Source organism: Mandrillus leucophaeus, unplaced genomic scaffold (genome assembly GCF_000951045.1).
Source record: "Mandrillus leucophaeus isolate KB7577 unplaced genomic scaffold, Mleu.le_1.0 Scaffold160, whole genome shotgun sequence".
Classification (NCBI taxonomy): domain Eukaryota; kingdom Metazoa; phylum Chordata; class Mammalia; order Primates; family Cercopithecidae; genus Mandrillus; species Mandrillus leucophaeus.
The window spans coordinates 3,799,623-3,807,940 of NW_012101588.1; positions in this window are offsets into that span (position 1 = coordinate 3,799,623).

Consider the following 8,318-nt stretch of genomic DNA (forward strand, 5'->3'; position numbering starts at 1 on the left):
ACCATAAAGAGCTGGGAAGCAATAGGGCTCTCCCTTTATTCTCATTTTGCATTTAATCTGAAAAATCTTTGAGACCCAGTAAGACCTGAACACTCACTGTTCCCAGCTCGAGCTGAGAAGCAGGCAGTGGGAGGAAAGCAAGGGGAAATGTCCTCTGCCAGGAGAGGCGAGGGAATTCAGCCAGGTCACGCTCAGAAAATCAGGGCAGCCTCTCAGTTGGGCCCATCCTAGCTCTTGAGTGTGACACATCATTTGGCTTGAAATTAATTTGCCGAATATCAGACACACCCATATTTAAATACATAGTGTAAAAACGTTCTAAAGTCCACTACAGTTGGGTTACCCTGGGCTCCACCAACCCAGGGTTGATTCAAAATGACACGTGAAAGGTTGGCATTATAGGAAGAGAAGCTATGTCTTGTTTAGAGGAAGTAACACTGTTACACTGGAAACACTAATAAAACTGAAGAATAAATAAGAGGGTTGCTGTCCTTGAGATCCAGAGACCTTAAGAGATCTAGAGTCAGTCCTGGGCTTCTAGAATAATCTCATTTCCCTTTCACTAGCAGATGGCACACAACTAGCCGCTCCGCTTACTGCCTTTGCAAAGGCTCAGTGGGGTCTGGCTTGACTCAGTGCCTTCTGCCAAACAGGGTCATGTGGCTCTATGAATGACACATCATAAAATTTGTCTTTAAAAAAGATCAGAGAACAATAATGAGTTCATCAGTGCTAAAAACTGCTGACTTGGGAGTTTCAACTCATGCTAATTAAATACTTAACATGGGGGCATAAAGCAGCAGGGAATACATTGTTCTGGAATCCAGAAGGTCTGGTTGGATTCCAGCTTTGCTTCACACTAGCCTAGTCTGACCTTGGATGTCACCAACCACACTTCCGTCTACCCATTCTCTAAACGGAGGCAATTTAATTACTCGGCCTCAGCCCATTTCTACTCCGAAATCCTATCATTCAATGTTGCCCTAAGAAATGAAAAGACTAGAAGACCCAAACTACGTTCTACTTAGAATTTCTTCCAAAAAAAAAAAAAAAAAAAACTTCTATTAAAGCTATTTATTAACTACAAGAGTTTCTCTCCTTAATTAGAATCTTGAGTCATGATTCAAATTATGTGTATATAGAACTAAAAATACTGACACAATCACATTGGCCAGTTCACATTGGATCAAATAAGTGGGTGGTACATGAAGTCAGCTTAAAAAGAGTCCCATTCTAAGGCTGGGAACGGTGGCTCATGCCTGTAATCCCAGCACTTTGGGAGGCTGAGGCAGGCAGATCACCTGAGGTCAGGAGTTCAAGACCAGCCTGACTAACACAGAGAAACCCCGTCTCTATGAAAAATACAAAATTAGCCGGGCATAGTGGCGCATGCCTGTAATCCCAGCTACTCAGGAAGGCTGAGGCAGGAGAATCACTTGAACCCGGGAGGCGGAGGTTGCGGTGAGCTGAGATGGCGCTGTTGCACTCTAGCCTGGGCAACAAGGGCGAAACTCCATCTCAAACAAACAACAACAAAAACAAAAAACAAAAATAAGAGTCCTATTCTAATGTTTTTTGCGAACGGTAAAACCTAGCAGTAGCCTAGGTTAAACACCTGAGCCATGAAGACAGGATCTCCTTTTCTCTGCCCCATACCATGTTCTGTCACCTTCCAACTTCTCATCTCCTGGGCCTGGGGCCAGAAACTGGGTCTCTAGTACTGCAGGTGACATGTTTAAGTCACCCTATAATATGGCTTTGTACCTGTGGGCCAGTATCTTCAAGCAACAAACCCATGGTCCTGGGCCAGGAAGCTGTGGCTGCAGCATAGCCAGAGAGACAGAGACCCTGATGTAAAAACAGTGACATCTGCGCCAAAGGTGCAGAGAGTGCCATGAGAGGATGTGACAAGGTGGTGAGGTTAGAGGACAGATGAGTAGTCATGAATCACAGTAAGGGCAGACAACTTTCAAGGCTGAGAAACCACCTGCCACAAAGCCCTCAGGCAGGACAGAGCTGACTATGTTTGGGGAACAGCAAGGAACCCACATGACTGGAAATGAGAATGGGGAAGAGAGTCCCAAGAGGAAGTTGGATTGGAGATTTTATTCTAAAGGCCAAGGGAAACTGTAGAAGGATTTTAAGCAGAGCAGAGACACGGTCATATTCATCTTAATAACTAATGCAAATCCATTCATTTAGCAAGGCCCTCTGTTTGATCCTAAGCTAAGGGTACAATGGTGAGCCCAAACAGATCAGCACTTCCAGTGGAGAAAGCCCAGCAGGAGGTAGTAGAAAGGATCAATCAGGTCTTTGTCGGGAATCCAGGCAAGTGACATGTTGTACAGTGAGGATGAGAGAAGTGGATGGATTCAAAAGATATTTCAAGGTGAAATTGACATAACATGGCCATGAATTGGGTGTGGGGGTGAGGTGGGCTCCTTCAAGAATGACACCCAGCTTTCTCTCTTGGCTTGGAGTGGGTAAATAACAAATTTGGGGCCCCCATTCTTTTCTATTCTTCCTTCCAACCTTATTCCTCTGTATGCTGCTTTTTACTCAATACTTTCCCCAGAAGTCAAAGCACAATTATGATTTCATACTCTCAGATAACACAAGGACTCTACCTTGAGAGGCTGCAAAGATTAAACATACAAATAGGTTCAGGATCAGTTAAATACTTGCCCATAGTTTTGTAATAAGACTGCCTTTGCCCTTCAAACACTAAGATTATAAGAAACATTTATCCAGAAGTCACTTAATCAAACAAAAATTATCTTGAGAGGTGGATTTTTAAAATGTAGCTTTGAACTTTGATTTAGTCTAAGGAAGCTTCAGTTTGACTTTTCATTTAACAAGGATAAAAATAATATGAATGAACTAAAACCAAGACCCAAACTGTTCTTTTGGAAAATCATCTTTGAATTATATTTAAAGTGACATATTATGGATATTAGGAATTCAGAAGAAAAGTTTTCTACCCTGACCCCTGCTCAAATTTTTTCCTTTTTTCACACTTCACACTGAATATAGTACCACTTTTCAGACTCACGTAAAAAAGCTAAGATCCCTTGCTGTTACCAAAATGTGTTTAAATTCCTACATTTTGTATTACTGAGAATGTGGCAAAGTGGCTTGTGTCTGTAATCCCAGCACTGAGAGGCTGAGGTGGGAGGATCACTTGAGCTCAGGAGTTTGAGACCAGCCTGGGCAATGTAGTGAGACCTCATCTCTAAAATAAATTTAAAAATTAGCTGAGCATGGTGGTGCATGCCTGTGGTCCCAGGTACTCAGGAGGCTAAGAGGCTGTAGTGAGCCATGATCATGCCACTGTACTTCAGCCTGTGACAGAGCAAGACCCTATTAAAAAAAAAAAAAAATGTAATCAAATGAGCTTTGGTTTAAAAGCTGTTGATGTACTATGTTTCAAGTTAGAATGGAATACATATATAAATACACACACACACTCCAGTCAACTAGTCTTTTGCTGCTTAATTATGTGTAAAGAATTTGAGAGCATGATAAACTATCATGACATTCCAGCTTCTTTTAGAGGTCACTCCTTGAGAGCTGCTATTTACAAAAGGAGGTAAGCAGATTTTTTACAGGTCATTCCTCTTTATCTGCTATTTATAAAAGCAAGACAAAGAGTTTTTTTTCAGTTCTTAAGAATTTATGCTTAAGTTTAGAAACTGAAGACGAAATTTTACCTTAATGCTTATAAGGATAACAAAAATAAAACAAACCTACCCTAAACTTAAAATATCCTGTCAAAAATTGGAAAAAAGGGCTCACTTACAGAGGCTCCTGTTACCTAAGACATTTTCACCTTACTAGTAACTTTGATCCAACTGGAAAATTTTGCTTAAGCTTTTTTTTTTTTTTAAATTATACTTTAAGTTCTAGGGTACATGTGCGCAACGTGCAGACTTGTTACATATGTATACATGTGCCATGTTAGTTTGCTGCACCCATCAACTTGTCATTTACATTAGGTATTTCTTGTAATGCTATCCCTCCCCCAGCACCCGACCCTACGACAGGCCCTGGTGTGTGATGTTCCCTGCCCTGTGTTCAAGTGTTCTCGTTGTTCAATTCCCATCTATGAGTGAGAACATGCAGTGTTTGGTTTTCTGTTCCTGTGTTAGTTTGCTGAGAATGATGATTTCCAGCTTCATCCATGTCCCTGCAAAGGACATGAACTCATCCTTTTTTATGGCTGCATAGTATTCCATGGTGCATATGTGCCACATTTTCTTATTAATTAAGCCTTAAATCAATAGTAGTGAAACACTGATTATATGGTAGTTACTGAATTTCTGTAGGCCATAACTTTCACTATTATTGTTTTACGTAAAAAGGTTATAATTGTATGCGGGTGGCACATGCTTATAATCCCAGTACTTTGGGAGGCCGAGGTGGGAGGACTGCTTGAGGCCAGGAGTTTGAGGCCAGCCTGGGCAATATAGTGAGACCGCGTCTCCACTGAAAAAAAAAAAAGTATGCTATAATTTCAGACATAGACCCTCAATTTTAGTCAGAAAGTTCTATTACATTAAGCAGGTCACGTTAATTAGTAAGTTCTTATTAAATAAGTAATTTTTAATACTTAGTAAGTAGGAAATAAATTACTTATTTAATAATAAATAAATTACTTATTTAATAAGAAAATTATCCTTTTCTTTTGGTTCTATTAACTTTGGGAAGAAGAAATCCAGTTTAAAGTTTTAAAAGCCTGTGCCCTGGTTCTGGTTCTACCACTTACTGTATGACATTTGGCAACAGACTTCCTCTTTGGGCTCCATGTTCTCATCTGTCCAATAGGCATAATAATTACTCATCTCATCAGAATGTCATGAAGATTAAGATGAGACATGCTTCCAGTGGCTAAGGTGTGTCCCAGATACTGCTCCCCTCCTCACTCAGACGCCAGTTGTTAGGAGGTAAATTGTGTCCCCCTGTGCCAAATTCACATGTTCATGTCCTAATACCCAGCATCTCAGAATGGGATTGTGTTTGAAAAGATGAATAAATGAGAACATTAGTGTAGGCTGATCCCATATAACTGGTGTTCTTAAAAGAGAGTAGGACAGAGGGAAGGACATGTGAAGATACAGGCAGGGGAAGATGACTAGAAGGGAGGCCTCAGAAGAAAACAACCCATTGACACGTTGATCTTGGACCTTTCCATTTTTTCAGTCATCCAGTCTGTGGTATTTGTTATGGCAGTCCTGGCAAACTAATATACCAGTCATGACCAGAGGGGACTGGCATCCTCCGGTTGTAAATCTGTGTGCCACGACATGGAAGATGTTGTAAATTGTAATTCTGTGTGCCACGACATGGAAGATGTTTGAGACCCAGTAAGATATGCTACAGATTTAACAGACCGGGCTTGGCCAACAGTAAGGACTCCATATTTGGAAGATACTGTTACGTTTCCATTTATGAAAACCTAGATAAGAAACTATAATGAGAATCCTAGGTAAGCATTTATAACGAGAATCTTTTTTCATTCCTCAGCATCATTTAATCTGTTGCTCATAACATTTATAACACAAGAACCAACTGTAGAAAATACACAGTAGAGGTGAGTTTCAAGAAGCACTGGGCAAGCACTTAAATAACTGGTTTTGATGGTAAGAGCTCCAGTCATCCCAAGGCTGACCCTCTACTGGGAGAAAACCAAAGATTCACCTTCAAAACGAGGTGTTTCAGGAGCCCCAAAGCAAAACATTGTATTTCCTAAGAAACACACTCTGTATTTCTGTTAAAACAACTTAAAAAATTGTACACATTTAGTAGAAAATGAATCGTGAAACACTGCACTAGCAACATCATTTCTCAAGGACACATGAGAAGCACTTTCATGTTCATGACATTTTTTTTGGGTACTCAAGTCATTGAACTTTTTTTTTTTTTTTTTTTGAGATGGAGTCTCACTCTGTCGCCAGGCTTGAGTGCAATGGTGCAATCTCAGATGACTGCAGCCTCCGCCTCCTGGGTTCCAGTGATTCTCCTGTCTCAGCCTCCCGAGTAGCTGGGATTATAGGCGTACACCACCACGCCCGGCTACTTTTTGTATTTTTAGTAGAGATGGGGTTTCACCATGTTGGTCAGGCTGGCCTCGATCCTGACCTTGTGATTCGCCCACCTTGGCCTCCCAAAGTGCTGGGATTACAGGCATGAGCCACCACGCCCAGTGTCATTAAACTTTTTTATTCAAAGGGGTAGAACGTATATTTGGGACAATGAAGGAGGCTAGATTGATAAAGCTATCATTTCCTTGTTTCTCTTTGACAGCTGGTCAAATAATTCAGGAATAGCTAGGACTGAGGCTCAAGCTAGAAACAGGTGGCCCATGCTGTCCAATATAGCAGCCACTAGCCACATGTGCTTATCAAGCATTTGCAGTGTCCCATGCAACAAGGAACTGGATTTTAATTTTAAATAATTTTAATATAAATTTTTAAACTGATAATTATTTCAATTCTTGAAAAAAAACTTTTGTCTGTAGCTACTTGATATGAGAATCTGTTTTCATCTGTAAGTTGTATGAAATCTAAATACAGATCAAGTATGTTCAACGAACATTAGCATCCAAATTGAGATGTGCAGAAAGTGTAAAATACACACTGGATTTTGAAAGCTTAGTATGAAAAAGAGAATGTAAAATGTCTAATACATTTTTACATATTTGGCAAACGTTGGATTACATAAACTTTTATTAAAATTTTCACCTGCTTTTTATGTTTTTAAATGTGGCTACTAGAATATTTAAAGTGACCTACGTTGTTCACGTTCTAGTTCTTAGTGTAGAGGTAGACTGTTACAGAACCAGTGAAACTTGACTTACAAAGAGCTATGTAACCATATGTTCTGAATAATCACTTAGCTATCCAGAGTGAGTACAAATTCACTTACTTAAATATTTAATTCCCTGGAGAAAATGTGGATTGGTAGGCTCTGAAAAGCTGGCAAAAACTTTGTGTTTTAAGAATAAAATTAAACAGTTTAAACGAGAACCTGAAATAATACTTAGGGCTTAACAGTTTGTAAAAAATTGTTATCTTTGCTCTAGTCAGGCCTGATTTAAGATTCGTTTGGATAAGATATACATCATTTTGGAAATTTTGTGAATTACATATAATATAGATTAGCAAATATGCAACCAAAATATTTTTATCTTCTCTCAAACCTGAACAATTCTCTATTACTCTAATCTCCAAATAACTTATTTGATTTAGGTAGATATCAAGGATGTCTAAAACAAAACAATTGATGGAAAGGCTGTATTAATTTTAGAGTAGATTACCCCCTACTCTCCATCAGCATTACTAATTTAGACATACTAGTGCCCACCTTCTTTTCTCAAAAATTCCCTACCAGCTTACAAGAAAGTGGTAAAAGAATTCAATATGCTTAGCTTGAAAACTTAACCCAAACATAATTTAATCTTATCATGATGATTTAAAAATCATACAATTACAGACACACGCTAGCTACAAAGTCTCTGAGGCTCAAAGTTACTTTTAAGATGAGAAGATTAGCTGGGTGTGGTGGTACATCCTTGTAGTCCTAGCTACTAGGAGGCTGAGGTGGGAGGGCTGCTTGAGCCCAGGAATTCGAGGTTCCAGTGAGCAGTGATTGTGCCACTACACTCTGGCCTGGGTGATAGAGTGAGACCCTGTCTCTAAAATAAAGAAAAGATTAGGAAAAGATACTCACACTTTGTGGCATCTGCAATAAAAAATTATAATAAGCTTCCATCTCCAGAAAGTTATCAGACTCAAGACAGATCAACATTTTCAGGAGATCAGTTAGAATTCAGTAGAGTACATATAAGATTTAAATTACACTGAATAAAATTTTATGTTCCAGGATAGTGAAGAAAGCTTTACCTTCATGAAAGTCAAGTCTCATTCGGACAAAAATTCAGAATTTAGGGTGAATGTCTTGATCCAATTTTGTATTTTAAACTTAATTAAACTTTTGATAGCTTGCTGTTAAAAAATATGTAAATTTATGTTTCTCAGAAAAGATACATTCAGAATTTAAAAAAAAATCCTAGGCCGGGCGCGGTGGCTCAAGCCTGTAATCCCAGCACTTTGGGAGGCCGAGACGGGCGGATGACAAGGTCAGGAGATGGAGACCATCCCGGCTAACATGGTGAAACCCCGTCTCTACTAAAAAATAGAAAAAACTAGCCGGGCGAGGTGGCAGGCGCCTGTAGTCCCAGCTACTCGGGAGGCTGAGGCAGGAGAATGGCATAAACCCAGGAGGCGGAGCTTGCAGTGAGCTGAGATCCGGCCACTGCA